Genomic DNA, 23,610 nt, shown 5'->3' with positions numbered 1-23,610 from the left:
TGCATTTTAAAACACTATGGTTTTTTAAACAAAATAAAATACATTTTAATTAAAATTGATGAAAAGCCGAAATTCTGCTTGAAATTTATTTAAAAGTGAATTCGAAGCACGAATCAAAAGTTTTCAAATTTTATATCATAGGTTTTCCTAGCGGAAAATTGTCCAAAGAATCCGAAAATGCATTCCGTTTTCCAATTCGAAATCATGTTCATTGAGAACATCATGACATGTTTTCTTAATTATTGTTATCTAACATTTCAAACTTTTAATTTTTTTTTTTAAATTTCTTCTAGAAGTACTTTGAACACTTCTCTCCCATATTCATTTTGCGGAAAAATCTCAAACCTACCAAATTCATCCCAGTTCTTCATAGTTGTTATTTCATAAAATGTTGGTAATAATAATCTTATTGTATTTATCTTAATATCGTTTAAATATTTCATTTGATCGAAAAAAATTTTATATATAAATATTCAGGCAAAATATTGAACCGATAAGTTCATCATAAACAATAATTGAAATAATTAAATAAAAGTCAATTGAAAAGTGTAGTTTAACGAACACTGCAATATCATTAAAACCCAAATTTGATTTATTAAGTCACATATTTCCAACCTTTAAACGTTAAAAGTTTTTAAACACAAGAAATTTTTAAAAGTTTTTAATTTGTAGGTCACAGTGACATTATCAATTTAGCTATTAATGTGGAATAAAAAAGTTATTCTGCTTTAAATTCACGATCAGGGTACACATTTATGAAAGAAAAACAAAAAAGATTATTATTTGCACTTCCCCGGGCAGACGGTAATAACAAAATTCATGCCATTTCTATATCAAATACTGTTAAAATAACAGAAAGTGTTATGGAATATTCTTGAAAAACCCTATGCTGCATAAGAGTTAAATAACAGTTTATGTTATCATAACAAAATTTGTTATTGGTATGATATTGGTTGGAAACCAAAACACCTTTGAAATAACATTTTTTGTTACGGAAGAATACCTCCAAATGTTATTGGGATGATCGGATTAGTAGTTATAATAACAAAAAATAATAACAAAGATTTGTTCGGAGAAAAACAAAAGAATGTTGTCAGTTTGTTATTACAATAACAATTCAATCCAGGTTTTTAACAATATGGACGAATACCGAATGTAACGCTTGTAACAGTACGGGGGTACTGTCAAACCAATTTTGTAACGCACGCTCACGTCACGTCATTCTTGAACTCCTGTCAAAAATTTTCACCAAGATGGCGTCTCACATTTTTGCTTCCGCGCCGCACCGTCCGCACACAACAAAACTTTTTCTGCTGGAGTGTTGTCGAGAGAACTCGTTTCTCTACAAAAACAGCTTCCCAGGAGCAACCCACGGCAGATTCGTCTTTATCCGCTGGCCGGAACGTGAAACGATAGTGCCAGAAATGCCAGAAATTAACCGGAGACAGCAAGGCAGAAAGATGCTCGTGAAAGAACCTTTACTTCTCGCTTTACTTCCTGCAACCTCCAGCCGGAACCGAGTCCGTGGCTAAGAAAAACATCCGAGGCAACATTCGCTGGCCACTGGCCGTGGAACAGTGGAAAAGTCAGTGTGAAGACACAGAACCTGTTGGTTTCGGGTAGCGGCTGCCGGTAGAAACTGGTTGTCTCGGGTGTTTTTCTTAACCACGGACACTGTTCCAGCTAACAGTTCTGTCGCGAGTTTCTTTCTGGCGTCCTGATCCGTGCATTTGTCTGGTTCTCGGGTTTCCGACCAGTAGGTTTTATCTGGGGTATTTTCTTGCGATTTTTTCCACTCTTCAGCGAGCGCTACTTTGTTCCCGACAGTAGCCATCCGGCAGAAACGTTTGAGTCTCGGATGCCTTTGGTGTAAAAGTACGGTTCCTAACCCCGCACTAAAATAAGTGCAACAACAGATAGATTTGTTTTGTGAACATAACCTTAAACTAGAGATGGTGTGTTCCTTCCGGAATGAGGACAACTTTTGGAAAATGGACCAGGAAATGTGGTTCGGTGGAACAGTTGGCAAATGTTTTAGAAAATTTGTTTTTATTTTGATTCTCGCCATGTCGGTAAAAATTGACGGGCGGCCCACCGTTTTTTTGTTTCTAGCTGCAGAGATCCACCTGGTTTGGTTGATCCTGGGCAACCCACCAGCGAATAGAATGTGCACCAAATTGCTAAAAATCTCGAGGACAGAAAGAACCTGCTGGCCAGAAACACGCGACAGAACTGTTAGCTGGAACCGTGTCCGTGGTTAAGAAAAACACCTGAGACAACACCGTTTCTACAGGCAGCCGCTGCCCAAACCAACAAGTTCTGTGTCGTGTATTTCCCACTCACTTTTCCACTGTTCCATGGCCAGTGGCCAGCGAATGTTGCCAGCGTTCCAGCAAGCGGATCTGTCTGGGGTTGTTCCTGGGCAGCGGCTTTCGGAGAGAAACGGGTTGTCTCGAAAATATTCCGGGCAGCAGCAGAAAATGTTTTGTTGTGTGCGGATGGAGTGGAAGCAAAAATGTGTGACGACATCTTGGTGAAATTTTTTGACAGGAGGAGAATGACGTGACGTGAACGTGCGTTACAAAATTGGTTTGACAGTACCCCCGTGCCGTAACATGCGTTACCTTCGGTATTCGTCCATGTTGTTAAAAACCTGGATAACAAAAAATAACATTCTTGAACGACGAAAAGGTCTACTTTTCTGGACCAAAAATAACAGAATCGAATAGTAACCCTTTTCAAAATAAATGCTGAAAAGTTCTACTTTTCAGAACTGAAATGGATGCATTTCACCATGTTTTTGATTAAAACGGTTAATTTGCAAAATACATGATTATTTTACATATAATTCCACTCAAAGGGTGTTTTTCGGAATTTCAAAAAAAAAAAATGCATGAAACTCGTTGCAAAACTTGATTTTTTTAGCACTCGACGTATTTATCCAACTCGGTGAACCTCGTTAGATAACTGTACAACTCGTGCTGAAAAAATCATCGTGGCCATAAATGAACTGAAAAATAATTAAAAACATGCATTGTTATCAAATAAACTCTTATTTTGAAGCTCCATTTCTTATGTTTGCAGCATTATATGAAAATTATGATACTGTTTAAATATAATATTATTGAAACTCAGCTGATTGTAGCCTGAATGAGATTGATTGTACAAGTTTTTTTTAATGAATAGCCTTTTTTAAACAAAATTTGATGAATTTTGATTAAAATTTAATAATTATGCAAACTATTTAAAACAAATAGATGATGATGATTGGATCAGAAATTTGTTTTCACAATATTCATGTAATGCAATGATTGTTAGTTAGGTCAAAAATATTATTCATAATTTCAATAAAGCTTTAAAAATATTTAATTTGCTAATAATAAATATAATTATAATTACAATAATAATAAATTTTTAAAACAGAAACTTAATTAAAAAGAGAAGATACACAGTACAGGTAGATTTTTTTTTTATTTTCGAGAAAAAAAAACCACTCAAATTAGGTCACTAGGCTTAGTTTAGCATTCCGCTGCACTGCGCGCGGCCGGCAAATTAGTGTTGCAAATTATGGCTTTGACCGATAACACTCCCGAAATTTGAAACTTGCGTTCTATTTACATCGCCAGGGTCGATTTGCATTTTCAAGCAGCAGCACAACGTTTACAGTGACTGTATGGATGCGATTAGAACGCTGACGTGTGACCCATTCTAAAGCTCGATTTGCATTATCCATGAGCTCGAATTGACTTGTAAATGGGGCATTTCTCCGCAAGTTACTGAATTAGTATGAAGGTTGTGATTAGTGCAAGTTTTTGGATTTAATTAGCTTAAATAATTTTCTTAAAACATAATATTTTCAAATTTAAATGTCCTAGCTAAGCAAAAAAAGTTCAAGATGGTATGTCAGAGACATAACCGAAAGACATAGGACCAAACAATTTGAATGTGTTTTTGGATTGCTAGTGAAATCTGAAATAAGATTATTTTATTTTGTTTCATAGATTTGCGGCAAAATTGTCATAAATGTTCTCCCAAGGTGAACCTTCTATGAGGGCACCGGCAACTCCAGGTTGTGGCCACTACGGTCGAAATGTCAATTTTCATGTTCAGTATCAAAAACCATGAATTTTGATATCCATATTGCCACAACTCGTATGGTTCTGTTAAAGACCCTCCGGGCCCCGGGGAAACCTGCTTTGAGATCACCGGTCACTCAAGGTTGTGGCCACTACTGTCGGAATGTCAATTTTCATGTACAGTATCAAAAACCATGAATTTTGATACCAATATGCCACAACTCGTATGGTTCTGTAAAAAGTCCTCCGGGCCCCGGGGGAACCTGCTTTAAGGGCACCGGCCACTCCAGGTTGTGGCCACTACTGTCGAAATGGCCATTATGTTCAGTATCAAAAACCATGAATTTTGATACCCATATTGCCACAACTCGTATGTTTCTGTAAATGTCCCCCCAGGCCCCGGGGGAACCTTCTTTGAGGGCACCGGCCACTCCAGGTTGTGGCCACTACTGTCGAAATGGCCATTATTATGTTCAGTATAAAAAACCATGAATTTTGATACCCATATTGCCACAACTCGTATGTTTCTGTAAATGTCCCCCCAGGCCCCGGGGGAACCTTCTTTCACCGGCCACTCCAGGTTGTGGCCACTACTGTCGAAATGGCCATTATTATGTTCAGTATAAAAAACCATGAATTTTGATACCCATATTGCCACAACTCGTATGTTTCTGTAAATGTCCCCCCAGGCCCCGGGGGAACCTTCTTTGAGGGCACCGGCCACTCCAGGTTGTGGCCACTACTGTCGAAATGGCCATTATTATGTTCAGTATAAAAAACCATGAATTTTGATACCCATATTGCCACAACCCGAGCATGGGTAAATAACAAGGGAAATGCGTAATAATACCTTTCTTTGGTATCAATACCAAATTTTGGTATTCCTGGACCCTTAAAAATTTGTCTTAAGGATTATGCAAGAGCAAAATGTGGTATCATACCAATTTAAGGTATTGTTTTGATATTGCAAAATTGCAGAATTTGTCAATGGTCGAACACCACATTTTGGTATTATTTTGGTATTAAAGTGTTTTACAAAATTCCTCTGAAACTATGGGAAAATTTTGACCAATTTTGACAAAATAATTAATTTTGCGCTAAAATGATGTCTCAAAGCGAATGCTTTCATTGAAAACCGGAAATTTCAAACCTGATTTTAAACATTTTTGATATACCCCCTACAGAAATGACTTAAAATTGTGGAAAATTTTCTAAGTCAGGATGGCACATTTTGGTATTATTTTGGTATTAAGGTGTTTTATCAATTTCCTCTGAAACTATGGGAAAATTTTGACCAATTTTGACAAAATAATTAATTTTGCGCTAAAATGATGTCTCAAAGCGAATGCTTTCATTGAAAACCGGAAATTTCAAACTTGATTTTAAACATTTTTGATATACCCCCTACAGAAATGACTTGACATTGTGGAAAAATTTCTAAGTCAGGATGCCACATTTTGGTATTATTTTGGTATTGAAAGGTTTCATCAATTTTCTCTGAAACTATGGATTTTTTTTTTAATTTTTGACGAGATAATTAATTTTGCGCTAAAATGACTTGAAACCCAAAAATGTTAAAGCTGATTTAATTTTTTTTTTTGTAATATACCCACTAATATTTTTTTCAAAAACGTTGAAATTATTCTAAGTTGGGATAACCAAATACTTTGAAAAACGAGTCATTCAACAGATTATAGAATTTTGGTGAATTTTAATCCAGTTTCATTTTAATAATACTTATTTTTCAATCTTGTTATTTTTCAGAAGCTTCAAGAACTTCAAGTACAGCCGTTCATCAATGACAAATGCATTCGGTGTGGTGAAGAATATCACTAATAACAACATTGAATCATCAGGTGAGTAGATTTGGCTGTTGCATATGGTTCATTTCCATTTTTTCACTAACTGCAACTGCTGCACTAAAAATGGTATGAAAATAGCAAATTTTGGTATTACTTGTGCAAATACCAGCGACCAAAATGTGCTCTTGGTTGCCCAGTAATAGATGGTAAAATACCATGAAATCAAACCAATATCATGTTTGTGGAAGACCACAGGAATACCAAAATATGATTTTCCAAGGGCGCGGGAATACCTAAAATTAAAACCATGACAATACCAAGTTTTGGTATTGAAGCAATGTTCAAAAATCCAGAAGACCTCAACTTGGTATTGAAATGATTTTATTTTGTGGTATTATTTTACCTTTGGAATAACATGGTATGGTATTGTTGTGCCCTTCCACATACAAGCTTTTGGTATGATTTCATGGTATTTTACCATCTATTACTGGGCAACCAAGGGCACATTTTGGTCGCTGTTATTTGCCCAAGTAATACCAAAATTTGGTATTCCCGTGTTATTTACCCCTGCTCGGGAACTCGTATGTTTCTGTACATGTCCCCCCAGGCCCCGGGGGAACCTTCTTTGAGGGCACCGGCCATTCCAGGTTGTGGCCACTACTGTCGAAATGGCCATTATTATGTTCAGTATAAAAAACCATGAATTTTGATACCCATATTGCCACAACTCGTATGTTTCTGTAAATGTCCCCCCAGGCCCCGGGGGAACCTTCTTTGAGGGCACCGGCCACTCCAGGTTGTGGCCACTACTGTCGAAATGGCCATTATTATGTTCAGTATAAAAAACCATGAATTTTGATACCCATATTGCCACAACTCGTATGTTTCTGTAAATGTCCCCCCAGGCCCCGGGGGAACCTTCTTTGAGGGCACCGGCCACTCCAGGTTGTGGCCACTACTGTCGAAATGGCCATTATTATTTTCAGTATAAAAAACCATGAATTTTGATACCCATATTGCCACAACTCGTATGTTTCTGTAAATGTCCCCCCAGGCCCCGGGGGAACCTTCTTTGAGGGCACCGGCCACTCCAGGTTGTGGCCACTACTGTCGAAATGGCCATTATTATGTTCAGTATAAAAAACCATGAATTTTGATACCCATATTGCCACAACTCGTATGTTTCTGTAAATGTCCCCCCAGGCCCCGGGGGAACCTTCTTTGAGGGCACCGGCCACTCCAGGTTGTGGCCACTACTGTCGAAATGGCCATTATGTTCAGTATCAAAAACCATGAATTTTGATACCCATATTGCCACAACTCGTATGTTTCTGTAAATGTCCCCCCAGGCCCCGGGGGAACCTTCTTTGAGGGCACCGGCCACTCCAGGTTGTGGCCACTACTGTCGAAATGGCCATTATTATGTTCAGTATAAAAAACCATGAATTTTGATACCCATATTGCCACAACTCGTATGTTTCTGTAAATGTCCCCCCAGGCCCCGGGGGAACCTTCTTTGAGGGCACCGGCCACTCCAGGTTGTGGCCACTACTGTCGAAATGGCCATTATTATGTTCAGTATAAAAAACCATGAATTTTGATACCCATATTGCCACAACTCGTATGTTTCTGTAAATGTCCCCCCAGGCCCCGGGGGAACCTTCTTTGAGGGCACCGGCCACTCCAGGTTGTGGCCACTACTGTCAAAATGGCCATTATTATGTTCAGTATAAAAAACCATGAATTTTGATACCCATATTGCCACAACTCGTATGTTTCTGTAAATGTCCCCCCAGGCTCCGGGGGAACCTTCTTTGAGGGCACCGGCCACTCCAGGTTGTGGCCACTACTGTCGAAATGGCCATTATTATGTTCAGTATCAAAAACCATGAATTTTGATACCCATATTGCCACAACTCGTATGTTTCTGTAAATGTCCCCCCAGGCCCCGGGGGAACCTTCTTTGAGGGCACCGGCCACTCCAGGTTGTGGCCACTACTGTCGAAATGACCATTATTATGTTCAGTATCAAAAACCATGAATTTTGATACCCATATTGCCACAACTCGTATGTTTCTGTAAATGTCCCCCCAGGCCCCGGGGGAACCTTCTTTGAGGGCACCGGCCACTCCAGGTTATGGCCACTACTGTCAAAATGGCCATTATTATGTTCAGTATCAAAAACCATGAATGTTGATACCCATATTGCCACAACTCGTATGTTTCTGTAAATGTCCCCCCAGGCCCCGGGGGAACCTTCTTTGAGGGCACCGGCCACTCCAGGTTGTGGCCACTACTGTCGAAATGACCATTATTATGTTCAGTATCAAAAACCATGAATTTTGATACCCATATTGCCACAACTCGTATGTTTCTGTAAATGTCCCCCCAGGCCCCGGGGGAACCTTCTTTGAGGGCACCGGCCACTCCAGGTTGTGGCCACTACTGTCGAAATGGCCATTATTATGTTCAGTATAAAAAACCATGAATTTTGATACCCATATTGCCACAACTCGTATGTTTCTGTAAATGTCCCCCAGGCCCCGGGGGAACCTTCTTTGAGGGCACCGGCCACTCCAGGTTGTGGCCACCACTGTCGAATTGGCCATTTTTCATGAGAACCGCCGCATCATAGCGACTTCCACGCCGTCCGCTTCGGTCGAATTTCCTCCTTCTGCTGCCGGTGGTTCTTCCTTCTGGTTGCTGGTCCTCTTCTTCTATTGGCCGCTGCTGCTGCTGCTCCGCGCCGGCCCGACGTGCACAGTTCGAGTGCTCGTTCCAAAGTGACTTGTTTTTGCGAAATTTTCTGCTTAAATAGCGGCACAGCCGGAGAACGGCACAAAAGGGGCGCGGTCTCGAATGCATACGCTCGCTCTGATTGGTCATCTGTCCGATTTGTACTGAAAAATTACTCATTTTGATTGCATGTTTTAAGTGCTTTAACTATGTTTAGTCAGACTATCTATGTAGTTAAACAATAGCTGAAGTCTTCCTCTTTCGATTGGTGGTCCAACCATCTGGATTGATTCACAGGGAAAAAAGATATAAGCGTTCAAAATGTCCCCTTTTTTAACGCTTAAAAGTGACGCTTTGGATCGAATTTCTGAACTGGCCCCCCAATATAGTAAGTAAAGACATAGTCCTATGTCAAAAAATCACCATAAGCCACCAAGAACTAAATCCCTCCATATCAAGCCTCTACAACCTATCGTGACCGAGAAAATTAACGAGCCAAATAAATAAAGTCTCAAATAAGAGATCACAGATTACGCTGCCGTCTCGGCTTCTGGAAAAACCTCAACACCCCGAAAGTTTTTTTTCCAAGGAAAAAAGTCTACTTCAGGTTATAGTGTGAGGCTAAGGTGGTTGTAGCGAGAAGCAATTTACACTTCCGAAGCTATTTTTTTTTCTTTTTTCACGCGATGGTTGGCGGCTCTTTTAAGGTGAAAATGACCGCTGATTTTTGTAAGTTTTTGACCGTTTTTTGGGATTTGTGAAATTCTTTGAATTTGAATTTCTAAGAAAAAGATGAGATTCTTTGAGTTCAAAAGATGTTATTGCAAACTTTAATGCCAAGAAGTAATTAAAAACTCACTTCTCACCTTTAACTGTATCACACCACGTGGTACCAGGTGCATGTTAGACGACTGTTAACTATAGTGCTCGCTCACTAAAGGCGAATAGATTCCATTATCTGATTACAGCCGGCCGCGGTCTAGAACTGCTAAGCAAGCAGAGCCCGTTAATGGATTTGCTTACTTCACGGGGCAAAGTTTCGTTCTGAAACGAGAGTCCATCCCCGCAAACTCTAGGTGTACTGACACCAATCGAGTGAAAATGAGTTGTGTTTGACGACCGTGGAAACTGCAGAGGCAGGGTTGGATTACTGCAATGTCTGGTGCAGGATCACCGCCCAGGACGGAAATGAACTTTGCAGACAGCCTTCCGGAAATGTTGGGATAAGCCGGTTTGGATGAGACGTTGTCAATCAAAAGTATCCTTATTATTTTATCAAAAGAAGGGAATATTTTTTTGAGTGTAATGACATTCATACAGATTTATCCTTCTTCGTGATATCTTCAAGTCAACTTTTCACATTTTAAATTCTTCAAAGCTTCAAATCTTTAAAAAATTAAGGGTGAATCTCTATGAATTTCAAATTTTTCGTTGAAAAATTCCTTGCCTTTATTAAAATATTAATAATAATCGTTTCCGAAAAATGGAACAATTCTGAAGTACTGGTCATTCTGGAGACATAAATAAAAATAAGAATGTATTATTTGAAACAAACTGCGTTTTGTTGAATCTTTTGAAATTCAACAACTTTTTCGCTGGTCCCCGAAGCAATGAACCCCAACGCACAATATTTGGGTTGCATTTTGCTGACTTCAGCACACAAAAACAGCCAAAAAAAAAAGTCAGCAACCAAACAATCACACTTCCATTATGCACCGTTTATGGCTTGGAACGCAAAACATCTGCAGCAAAACAAACCTTTTTGTATTCCTCGACCAGAGGGGAGCAAACAAACACACGCATGCAACAATCGGCCCAACAAACGACTCATGCATTTTTAATTGCTCATTAATTTCCATAAATTTGGAACACGTCAAAAGTCAACCTTCCAAACATTGTGTCATGGAGGCACTTTTTTTTCGGCACTTCCACTAAAAGTTGCATTCAAATGACAATAACTGCGGCTGTGTATGACTTAGTGCGCACACAAACACACACAACCCCGAAAAAAAATGCTTTGTAGGTCAAATTGGTTCCAACCGCCGTCGATGGGCCTCTTTTTTTCGGCAATTGAACTCAATTAGGCTTGCACGCTCACACACGTGCTTACAACAACAAATTCAAGTGCAATTTCCGCCGTGATGCGCTCGCTCGATCTATTGTTACCGACGCCGAGTGGTTATGTGTGTTTGTGTGCGGCCGGATTTGACTGTTTTCGGGTGGAATAATGCGGTTTGCTGACTTTCATTCATGAGCGCTCGCCGGATGTTGGCGACTGCATTCAGAAAGGGCAGTCAAAACTTAATCAGATGCATCTCGATGGAGCGTGATTTGCTGTCGGATTACGAATAACTTGTTCAAATATTAGTCAAGGACTAGGGGAAATATACACATTTTCGTCACAATAAGCTTTTTGAACTTTGCAGTTTATGAAAACTAATTGAAAAATTGAACTTGGACGAGCTTTCCGGTAAAAATATCTTCGTGACTGAAAAATCAAGTCTGGCATCGCTGTACTGGGCATAGGGCATTGGTAATATGGAGACTTTTGTATAAATATTTAAATAACATACATCCTTCTCGAATCTCATTTTCGACTACAATTGGCTCCACATACACAAAAATGACTTATATAGGCCAAGGATAACTTGCCTACAATGTTTCAGTGAAATTGGAGTGGGTCGGTTACAAAAGTACCAGAATAAATCCTGATTTGAGCTGGAATGGCTCTAAGGTGATATTAAAAATGGGCCGAAAAAAGATATTCTTTTAATTTGATTGATTGAAAACTATAACAATAATTGATTCTAAAATATATGAGAAAAGAGTTAGAATTATACATAAATAAACTTTAAGGACAAAAACAAAATACTGAAATTCAAATAAGAACTGTTCAACATTCTGAATTACTTGAAATCAAACGAGTTTGTGTTATTTTTTGCTCAAATTATCTTCCGGTTTTTTATTTAGAAGTTTGTATTCGGGTAATTCTCCGCCAACTCACACAGCAGTTGCCCCGACCCCTCTTCGATTTACGTGAAACTTTGTCCTAAGGGGTAACTTTTGTCCCTGATCACGAATCCGAGGTCCGTTTTTTGATATCTCGTGACGGAGGGGCGGTACGACCCCTTCCATTTTTGAACATGCGAAAAAAGAGGTGTTTTTCAACAATTTGCAGCCTGAAACGGTGATGAGATAGAAATTTGGTGTCAAAGAAACTTTTGTGTAAAATTAGACGCCCGATTTGATGGCGTACTCAGAATTCCGAAAAAACGTATTTTTCATCGAAAAAAACACTAAAAAAGTTTTAAAAATTCTTCCATTTTCCGTTACTCGACTGTAAAAAAATTTGGAACATGTCATTTTATGGGAAATTTAATGTACTTTTCGAATCTACATTGTCCCAGAAGGGTCATTTTTTCATTTAGAACAAAATTTTTCATTTTAAAATTTCGTGTTTTTTCTAACTTTGCAGGGTTATTTTTTAGAGTGTAACAATGTTCTACAAAGTTGTAGAGCAGACAATTACAAAAATTTTGATATATAAACATAAGGGGTTTGCTTATAAACATCACGAGTTATCGCGATTTTACGAAAAAAAGTTTTGAAAAAGTTAGTCGTCATCGATCATGGCCATTCATGGTCACCCGCGACAGACACGGACGACGAAACAAAGAGAAACGCAAAAAGTAACTTTTTCAAAACTTTTTTTCGTAAAATCGCGATAACTCGTGATGTTTACAAGCAAACCCCTTATGTCTATATATCAAAATTTTTGTAATTGTCTGCTCTACAACTTTGTACAACATTGTTAACTCTAAAAAATAACCCTGCAAAGTTAGAAAAACACGAAATTTTAAAATGAAAAATTTTGTTCTAAATGAAAAAATGACCCTTCTAGGTCAATGTAGATTCGAAAAGTACATTAAATTTCCCATAAAATGACATGTTCCAAAATTTTTTACAGTCGAGTAACGGAAAATGGGAGAATTTTTGAAACTTTTTTAGTGTTTTTTTCGATGAAAAATACGTTTTTTCGGAATTCTGAGTACGCCATCAAATCGGGCGTCTAATTTTACACAAAAGTCCCTTTGACACCAAATTTCTATCTCATCACCGTTTCAGGCTGCAAATTGTTGAAAAACACCTCTTTTTTCGCATGTTCAAAAATGGAAGGGGTCGTACCGCCCCTCCGTCACGAGATATCAAAAAACGGACCTCGGATTCGTGATCAGGGACAAAAGTTACCCCTTAGGACAAAGTTTCACGCAAATCGAAGAGGGGTCGGGGCAACTTTTCCCGATTTCGTGTGAGTTGGTAGAGAATTACCCATTCATATATTCCCACCAATGTTTATTATCACTGCACAGTGGTCCGAAACCGAAATCTAGCGTGACAAAATTGATAGCGGCCACACGTTAAATTTAGATATTTGGTGTCTTCGTTAGTTTCAGGAATCCTAAAATATTTCAGCTAAAACTTGTTTCTTTTTTTTACAACCACCAGATCATTTTTAACACTTTTGGGGCCCTTCTAGACAACTGTAGAGCTTGTCAAAATGAACATTTTTGTTCAAGGAAAATTATTTTTGATCAATTCTATCAAAAGTTATGGGCAAAAAACGATTTAAAAATGCTCATTTTAAAATTGAGATAAAATGAGTTTAATCAACAAGGTTTCCGAGATATATTCAGCAAATGTACTCTAGAATGTGTACTTTCGGATGCATTTAAGAGCGAGGTCAAACTCCACCACCTTTTCAAGTTATTCATATTTCAAAATGGCGTCTTTTTCGTCGTATTTTGGCTATAAATTTCGTTTTAAATGTCCGATTTTCGTTCTCTTGAAAGATAAATTTGTGTTTTTATAAACTCTACAAATGTCTAGAAGATACCAATTAGCTACGAGAAAAGCCTGAGTTGATAAATTCAAAAAACTCATTTTTACATTAACACCTTATACTGAATCACAAAAATGGCTCTAAAAACTTCCCTTTTAAAGATAGGGCTTCGTAATCTTGAGCAAAGTTTCTCAGAATAGTGTCCCCTAAAACTTTTCTGAAGACACCGAAGCGCTATCTCGTAATCCCGCTAAAATAAAAATTCTGAACCCTAATGTCCACCATACCAAAAGATGCCCCTTTTGGCCCTGATCATTTGATTCCAAGACACCAAAGCTCTAAACCTTAACGTGTGGACTAGCGTGGCTCACGGATATATGAAAAAGACAAAAGTGTTCAATTTCGAACGCCTCAACCGGAATTTTGTAGCAATATGGCCCCAAAACATAGCCTGAAATTTTGAGCGCATTTGGTTAAGGTTTAGAACTTCCACCATTGACCTGAAGTTATAAAGAAATTTCAATAAATTTAATTTATTTATTTTCAACTTTTTAACTCTTCTTCGAGTATTTTTTCCTATGCCCTATGATTTTTTCTCAAAGTAGTGGTTTCTTAGGCTGGATTTTCATGGATTGTGCAACGACATCGAGAGCACGAGCATCGAACCAACTCGATGCTCGTAGCTTGCGTTACTTCATTTAGCTTAGACACAACCCTAAAATCGACTTTCCGGAATAAGGAACACTTGCATGCAAGTTAACGAAGGATGGAAAATGACAGATTCAAAGTAAACAAAGCAGCATTGCGTGGCGATCGGAATTCCAGAACAACTTTTGAAATAAGCTGATGTTGTTCAATCAATCTTTTTCAAAAAGGCGTATGATAAGACTTGCGCATAATTTAATTAAATAAAACCTTTTGCCTCATGTTCGTTGCGAAAAATCATGCAAAAAGTTGAGAGATAATAGAGTGGACTTTTTAGGAATTTTAAAAAAATTAAGTAATTTAAAAAATTGAAGAAATTTTCAAAAAATAAATAATTCAAGAAATATGAGAAATTTTTAGAAATTTAGGAAATTGAGGAAATTTAAGAAATTATAAAAATAAGAAATTTAAGGGATTAAAGAAATTAAAGAAATTTTAGAAATTTTAAAAAAAATTAATAAATTAAAGAAATTACAGAAATTTTAGAATTTTTATGAATTTTATAAATTTTATAATTTTTTTAAATTTTATAATTTTTTTAAATTTTATAAATTTTAAAAATTTGATGATTTTATACATTATATAAATTTGATAAATTTTATAAATTTTATAAATTTTATAAATTTTATAAATTTTATAAATTTTATAAATTTTATAAATTTTATAAATTTTATAAATTTTATAAATTTTATAAATTTTATAAATTTTATAAATTTTATAAATTTTATAAATTTTATAAATTTTATAAATTTTATAAATTTTATAAATTTTATAAATTTTATAAATTTTATAAATTTTATAAATTTTATAAATTTTATAAATTTTATAAATTTTATAAATTTTATAAATTTTATAAATTTTATAAATTTTATAAATTTTATAAATTTTATAAATTTTATAAATTTTATAAATTTTATAAATTTTATAAATTTTATAAATTTTATAAATTTTATAAATTTTATAAATTTTATAAATTTTATAAATTTTATAAATTTTATAAATTTTATAAATTTTATAAATTTTATAAATTTTATAAATTTTATAAATTTTATAAATTTTATAAATTTAAGAAATTTTAGAAATTTTAGAAATTTAAGAAATTTAAGAAATTCAAGAAATTTAAGAAATTTAAGAAATTTAAGAAATTTAAGAAATTTAAGAAATTTAAGAAATTTAAGAAATTTAAGAAATTTAAGAAATTTAAGAAATTTAAGAAATTTAAGAAATTTAAGAAATTTAAGAAATTTAAGAAATTTAAGAAATTTAAGAAATTTAAGAAATTTAAGAAATTTAAGAAATTTAAGAAATTTAAGAAATTTAAGAAATTTAAGAAATTTAAGAAATTTAAGAAATTTAAGAAATTTAAGAAATTTAAGAAATTTAAGAAATTTAAGAAATTTAAGAAATTTAAGAAATTTAAGAAATTTAAGAAATTTAAGAAATTTAAAAAATTTAGGAAATTTAAGAAATTTAAGAAATTTAAGATTTTTTTTTGTAGAAATTATAAAAAAATTAGAAAACTTTGAAATTTTAAAAAAAATTAAAATTTTAGAAAACTTTGAAATTTAAAAAAGTTTAAGAAAATTTTAAATTTTTTTTAATGATTTTTAGAAATTTTGAAATTTAAGAAATTTAAGCAAAATCTAGGCAAGCAATCCGTCCAACGGTGCACGAAATCCTCCTGCAAAACAATGCCCCGAAATCCATCCACCTGTGGACAAGTTCCTCTTGTCAACTTGACCAGGCAATGCAATCCGTCCACCGGTGAACGGATTCCTTCTGCAAAACAATGCCGTGAAATCCGACCACCGGTGGACGGATTCCTCCTGCAAAACAATGTCCAGAAATCCGGCCACCGGTGGACGGATTCCTCCTGCAAAACAATGTCCAGAAATCCGGCCACCGGTGGACGGATTCCTCCTGCAAAACAATGCCCAGCAATCCGTCCTCCTGCAAAACAAAACCCTGAAATCCGTCCACCGGTGGATGGATTCCTCCTGCAAAACAATGCCCCGAAATCCAACCACCGGTGGACCAGTTCCTCTTGTCAACTTGACCAGGCAATCCGTCCACCGGTGAACGGATTCCTCCTGCAAAACAATGCCCTGAAATCCGGCCACCGGTGGACCGATTCCTTCTGCAAAACAATGCCCCGAAATCCATCTACCGGTGGACAAGTTCCTCTTGTCAACTTGGCAATCCGTCCACCGGTGGACGGATTCCGCCTGCAAAACAATGGCCAGAAAATTAACTCCATTTCACCATGCAAAATCAGCTGTTTTGATTTTTGACAAGGTCTGGTTTGACAGATAGAATTTGTTTCGTCAAGTTTCATTTCCATCTCGTACCAAGCGTTTCAAAGTGTTATTTAGGTTTGTGTCTAGGGTGCCGCTGAGGGAGCAAAAAGGCACTGGACGAGCATCGAGTTTCAATGCACGGACATTTTAGCAAAGCATGGTCGTGAGTATGCTTTCGATGTCGGTCGTCTGAAGATGCTCGTGCATCGAAAATGAAAAGTCGAAAAATCGCATTTTCGCAACTTTCCGGCGATGGGTATGTGTTTGTTTGTGCTTATACTACCATAAAATATCAATCCAAACCATTTTGCAATTTAACCTGATTGATAAAAATGAGTTTTCGGCAAAATATGACCACGAGCATCGAAAGCGGCTTTCGATGTCGGTCATCGAAAAATCCATGAAAATCCACCCTTATAGGTTTCGATCCGGGGAACAACTTTGTAGAACATCACAAAGCGCTAGGAATTAATCCCGGAAAGATACAGGCAAATTTTTAGAGCACGTTAAAAAAAAATTCCTAGCTCCAAAAAATATCCTGTATCTTTTCAGGATCAATTCCTAGCGCTTTGCGATGTTCTACAAAGTTGTTCCCCGGATCAAAACCTATAAGAAACTTGAGAATAAGAAAATTTGATTGGGTTTTGGGAAACTTTATCTAAGAAGAGGTTAAAAGTGAAAATTTCCCATAGTAAATCTTTAAAAGTTCCATACTAACTTCAGGTCAATGGTGGACGTACTAAACCTTAGCCAAATGCGCTCAAAGTTTCAGGCTATGTTCTGGGGCCATATTGCTACAAAAATCCGGTCGAGGCGTTTGGAATTGAACACTTTTGTCTTTTTCATATATCCGTGAGCCACGCTAGTGTGGACGCTATCAATTTTGTCACGCTAGATTTCGGTTTCGGACCACTGTGCTGGTTTATTGAAAGAGATTTGAAGATTTGAAGATTTGAAGATTTGAAGATTTGAAGATTTGAAGATTTGAAGATTTGAAGATTTGAAGATTTGAAGATTTGAAGATTTGAAGATTTGAAGATTTGAAGATTTGAAGATTTGAAGATTTGAAGATTTGAAGATTTGAAGATTTGAAGATTTGAAGATTTGAAGATTAAAATTTGTAAAATTTGAAGATTTAAAGAAAAGTTTGAAAATATCAATTAATTGTAATATATTTTCTGCGATAATCGCCGAAAAAATAACCAGGAATCGACAACGATGATGATAAACATTACAGATAGAGATTATTTGGTGGCTTACCTCTTAATTAGAGCGAGTGAGATCTGTAAAAGAAAAATAATACACTTATTAGTTTTTTTAGATAATAAATAAATGGTTACATGCCCCTAATTTGGGATCACTATTATTGACGAAAAAAATATTTTCAATTTTTTCAATAATAAATTTATGGTATTTTTTCGGGATATGAAATAAGTAGTGATAAGAAAAAAATATCATTGTTTTTTTATCTTCATTCTTATAAATAGCAAATGTTTTGACAATGTTGCCGTAATTCTGCTTTATGAACACAATTGAAGCAAAATTAAAAACTGTGAAACCAATAAAAACAAGATTTCAAACTAGATGCCTAGCTTGACCACATCGATAAATCCCCTAAGACATACTCAAAAAATCATTAACATATCATTTCAATAAACATTGACCCTTCCATTTAGAGCTAATCTGGGAACATTTTCCCCATTTTTTTTAAAATGACCATTCTGCAGCGTCAAAACTACCTCCCTCAGGATTAATCCTGAAGCTAGATTTAATTATCATCCAGCACTAGAGGGAAACAGTGTCCAAGATCCAGAATAGACCCAAAAACGAGCCTGCCGTTAAACTAATTTCAATGGCTTTCCCGTGTTCAAAGAATGGGTGGTTAAAACAGTTTTAACGACAACCATTGTCCTGACGAAGCCTAATGCGTTTAAAAATAGTCCATTAAAATAATTCCTGCAATCCTGAAATCCTGCGTGCATTCCCCAAAAAGCAAAAAAAAACTTTGAAGATGAATCCTTTTCCGGAAGACAGCCACTCTCTTAAAGTAGTTAAAAATAAGTTTTATTTCCCCAACAGCAAACGGCTCTTTTAACGGGAACATGGCCTGCGGCCATAACCGGGGCTTCCTGGGCCAGTTCTGTGTTGCTCATTATCTTTACGATTATTGACAGTGCGTTGACCAGGAAGGCTTAGGCTAGTTTTGCTCCTGCAATACACCTGAGATTTAAGGGAAATGGGTTGTGAAATTGACTTGAAGAACTTTTTTTATTGTGGGCGATGGAGACGCCCGATTCTTTGGCGGTAGGGAATATAAGCTTATCAGTTAGTTGTCTTAGATAAGAATTGTGCTGAGGCTATTTTTGGTTTAGCGATTTTAAATTACACCTCATTTGGAGATGCTCTAATTACCCATTTATTCGTTGTTTGATATTTCGATGGAGATGCCCTTAGAGTTTTTTTTAAATTTTCAGATAAAAATGCTTTAAAATCAAAATAAACGAAACAACAAACTTAATATCATTACAAAAAATATTGAGCAATATATTATTTTAATCACTTCACGGTAGCGACGCCCCTAACAAAAAAATAATAAAACTAATTAAAAAAACATTTCATTTTAAAAAAAATAACTCAAATATAAAAAAAAAATGAAATCTAAAAAATTCACTGACAATTTCAAATTTAGATCTTTTTAAATAAATTTAACAAATTACGTTGGAGATGCCCTAAACAGTTGCTACTTTCCGAAGAATTTCGTTCTTCCTTAAAGGGTTTTCAAATCAGTGCGGAAGGGAAAAAGTTTTTCCCTTCTGTTCTTTTTTTCCTCGATCATCGAGACCATGTTGTTCACAACAAACACACACACTCTTGTGCGCACGCACACACACACAGAAACACACAAAGTGTAATAAATATTGAAAGTTTGCTAATATTTTTCCGGCCGCGAAGACAAGCCGGCTCGTGCCGATTTTTTTGCCACGTTCAGCAGTTTGTGAATGGTGGCACGGGGTGCGTTCAGTGGTTGACAAATTTTGTAGGGTTTTTTAAGTCGAATTTTTGGAAACGTTTCACTAAACGCACCCACCGCGACATGGTCGCGCAGTCGAAAATAAATGCAAATATTCGTTGCGAAAACAACCTTACACGAGAAAAACAGAGGTAGAACTTTTTTTGTGCCTCTTTTCCGCACATTTCAATAACTTTCAGATTGTTTTCCACGCAAAATAGCAACGGCAATAAGTTATTAAGAAATTTTCTTGTTTTTTCTTTAGCTTATTTCGGTTAGGCTCGAAAAACTGTTCAAGTTCGCATTATGCCCATATTTTACCTTAACGAATTTCCACAACGTGGAAAATGACACACATGTACGTAACAAGTGCAATAGAAAAAGGAAAGAAGGTCCTTTTGCATGTCAAGTGGAAGCACTTTGGTGCGCGGCTCCTCCGACTTTTGTTTGGGAAAATCTTGCTGCTTTCCACTTAGGGTCCTGCCACTTGGGCTTCTTAAGTACAAAACGATTCGACAAGGTTGACTATGTTTAAGAAGGGGACACTTCTTGAAATTGAAAAGGACATAATCTGGTTTGTTGAAATTAATAACAAAAAATATGATTATTAGGTTAAAACTGTAATGGCAACTATAAAATCAAATTTTCTCCCTATTTGTAATCAAATCAGCAAAAAGAATAATGAACAAACTGTTTGATGTTTCACACGAATTAAAAAACAATGATCAAAACAACACACAGTGTTATAAGAGATGAAAATATTAAAAATATCCTGTAGAAACGTTAAATTCGCAAATTACAAAATGCGGTTAAAATATGTTTATTTGATTAAGCTACAAATTATAAATTATTTTCCTTTTAAAAAAAATTGCATTGATTTTTCAAGGAATAGTAAAAAGGAAAAGCCTAAATAGTAACAAGATTTACAATTTCCATTGAAATTATTGACTGTTGGTTAATTATTTGATATTTTAACTCATCGAAAAAAACCAACAAAAGTTATCTTTAAACATTGAAGGAGTATACTGTTCAAAAACTTCCACCGAAAACCATCCAGCACCATAACAAATACACAATTCCACCCTCTATTATTTGCATGCGTTTGCGAGTTTTCCGCTTTTTTTTTTGCTTTTCCCGCAGATTTCCACCCCGATAACAACATGAACGACCAGAAGCGAAAAAAAAACAACAACCCTCCTCCCACCACCACCCTGCCAGAATTCCCAGCGAGCAGCCACACAATTCAAGAATGATAACAGAGCTGAACAAATGTGCGAACGCCGCAACCAACAGCAATACAACAACAAAAAAAACTGTTCTAAATAACAACAAAGCGCAGCACAAACCACCCACCCAGCACAGGAGCTCCACCATTATGCAAGAAGTGGGGTGGGGAGAAGGCTTCCAGGTGGGTGGCATCCGCGTGCGGCGGCGGCAGCAGCAGAAGGAAAATAAGCAACACACGAGAAAAAAGAAGGAGAAGACAAAAAAAAAGAAACATTTTTCAAGCGCAACCGGCAGGATTCGATGTCCTTGTATATACGATTGGGCATGTGAAGCTGGGTGTTTGTGTGCACAGTGTTTGCGCTTTCACTTTCACTTTCTCGGGCCACCCACGCCACCCAGTGGAGGCTGAAGCTGTATTATGTCATGCCAGTAGGGTGGGTGATTTGAGGGATCTATTTTAGAACATGTTCTCTTGGTAGACAAAATTTGGTAGTTTTAATCTGAAAAATACTAATTTTTCAAACGAAAGTGACAGCTGGTTTTGAAATCTTCATACTGCATTTATAGGAATCTAAAAATTGAAAAAATAAAAATGCAAAATAAAAATAAACATTAAAATTTTGATCATTTCACCAAGAATCATACAAATATGAATCAGAAAACAAATATGAATATGCACTTGTCAATAAAAAAAAATCTATGAATTTTTGAATTCAAATTTCAAAATGGAATATCGGTGATTTTTTTTTTGTACTTTTGATCTGATCAAATTAAAAATACAAAATTGGTCATAGTTATTTTAATTTTCAGGGATTTTTTAAATTTTGCTTCAAAATTTTATATTATAGTCAAGAAATTTCAGTATTTAAATGAATCATGTGATATAAGTTTTCTCAATATTCGTAAATTTCAAAAGCTCAAATGCAAAACTTAAAAAATAATAATGTAAAATGCATTTTCCTTTTTCATAATATTTTAAAGATGAAACACAAAACATTTTTAAAATTAGAAGGAAACTCCATATGTTATGGTACCAAAAGTTGCGTCTTTTAATTACAAAAATTTTGGTACCCTAACATGTATAGGTCATCGCTGACATTTTAAAGTTATCGCAGTTTTAGTGAAAAAAGTCGTTTTTTCCCCGTTTTCGTCATTTTCCCATTCTTGCGCGTGGCGCGTCGAAAAATCCAGTTTTTATTTTCAAAAAATCGTATCTCAGAGTATAGAAAATATAACTTCACCATTTTTTGATATGTTATGTGAAATTTTCCGAGAAATCCGATAAAAATATTTTCAGACATAGGCTGTTTCGTCCCGAGACCTTCAAAACAGCATTTTATGTTTTCATTCAACCTTTTCAAATATTAAGCTAGATTGTTGAAACTTCTTACTATTTTACCCAAATAGCCAAACTAATCACCTTTCTTTTGCGTCTAGGACAGCTAAAATCGGATGAAATATCGCGGAGATATGATTTTTTGAAAAAAGTGGTTTTTGCGAAAACCGACGAAAATGCCATTTTTCGAAACACCCTAACACGGCGTAGGTCACCCTAATGGCCAAACAAAAAAATACGGGTCTAATTATTTCGGCCAAGGATCCCCCAGAAAAAATTTGAGCCCGATCGGAAAACTTTTCTTTTGAATCAAGCTGTTTTCGTAGGGAATTGCTGAATATATAGTATCGTAGGTAGCAAAATACAGTATTTTTTGAAAATACTCAAATTTTATTTTTTTGCAATATGGGTTTGGAGCGAAATAGTATGTTCATTTTTTTAAACTGTGATCTAGTTTCAGCTTTTTCTATTTCTATCCCCTTTCCTTTGCAATTTCAGTAAGTTTTTTTTTCTAATTTTTCTTACTCTTGGTAATCTCTTAGTCATAAGCAATAATTGTTCCAAAATGGATTGAGATTTAAAATCGAATATCGAATATACTAAAATTTTAATGAAAAATTCAGTATTCTGCTAATAAAGTATTTTGAGAAATTTTAATTAAGTGAAAATACAAGCAAAAATATTCGCTATGTTTGATACCCATATTGCAAATTATAAAATTTGAGTAATTTCAAAATTACCATATTTTGTAAAAAAAATCGATATTCTGTCAAAATTTAACTGGTTTTTTAAATATTTGATAATGTTAAAATGCTTAAAAAATATCGCACCGTTTAATACTCAAATTGCAAATTATAAAATTTTTGTAGTTTCGTAAATTTTTTTGAAAATTTGAGTATTTTACAAAAAAAAAGTTTTTTTTGAAGTGAAAATGCACACACAATTTTGCTTCGTTCGCCCTTATTGCAAATAAAGAAAATTTGAATGTTTTCAAAATATACTGTATTTTGTGAAATTTTGTGAGTATTTATACTTTGAAACATACTACATTATCAAACTTTATATTCTTTGTGAATGAAGTGGAAATTTAACAAGATGTGGTTGGATTAAGTCCATTTTACAAAGATTTTAAGAATGAGTTTACGTTATTTTTAATGACAAAAAATCTGTCAGCGTTACCCCATGAAAGATCACCGTGGTTTTTTATTTCTTTTGTAGAATATGAAAATGTTTCGGTTTAAAATTTTAATCAAAGTCAGTCGAGTACAGTATAAGTGTGATTAAACCACAAAAAAGATTTTGGTTGCTTGTCAAACAAAAAAATGTTTGGAATACATATGTTTCAGAACATTAAAAAAACAAGAAAAAATATCAAGAACAACCCTTTTTTAATATTTTTCAATTGAAATACAAATGGGTAGATAAATAAGATAAAATACAGCCAAATATTATTATTTATTTCTATAATATTTCATCACAACTTCAAAAACATATTTTGGAACTCAATTCTCATTTGAATTCATACATTCAAAAGCAAGATGTTGATTATTTGCTTGTAATAAGGCCGTTACAAATATTTTT

General features: G+C 35.3%; 1 protein-coding gene across 4 annotated transcripts in view; it reads right to left on the bottom strand.

Moving 5' to 3' along the window:
* Nucleotides 1–23,610, bottom strand: part of LOC120421711 (zinc finger protein chinmo) — a 152,326-nt gene that overhangs the window by 78,059 nt on the left and 50,657 nt on the right. For all 4 annotated transcript variants that reach the window (XR_005606010.2, XM_039584958.2, XM_039584957.2 and 1 more), the window contains exon 2: nt 17,717–17,739. The gene's annotated coding sequence lies outside the window, so the exon portion shown is untranslated. The remainder of the gene's footprint in view (nt 1–17,716; nt 17,740–23,610) is intronic.

This window comes from Culex pipiens, chromosome 2 (assembly GCF_016801865.2).
Source record: "Culex pipiens pallens isolate TS chromosome 2, TS_CPP_V2, whole genome shotgun sequence".
NCBI lineage: Eukaryota > Metazoa > Arthropoda > Insecta > Diptera > Culicidae > Culex > Culex pipiens.
Note: the sequence above shows the minus strand (reverse complement) of the source record. Positions and strands in the feature narration are given on the sequence as shown.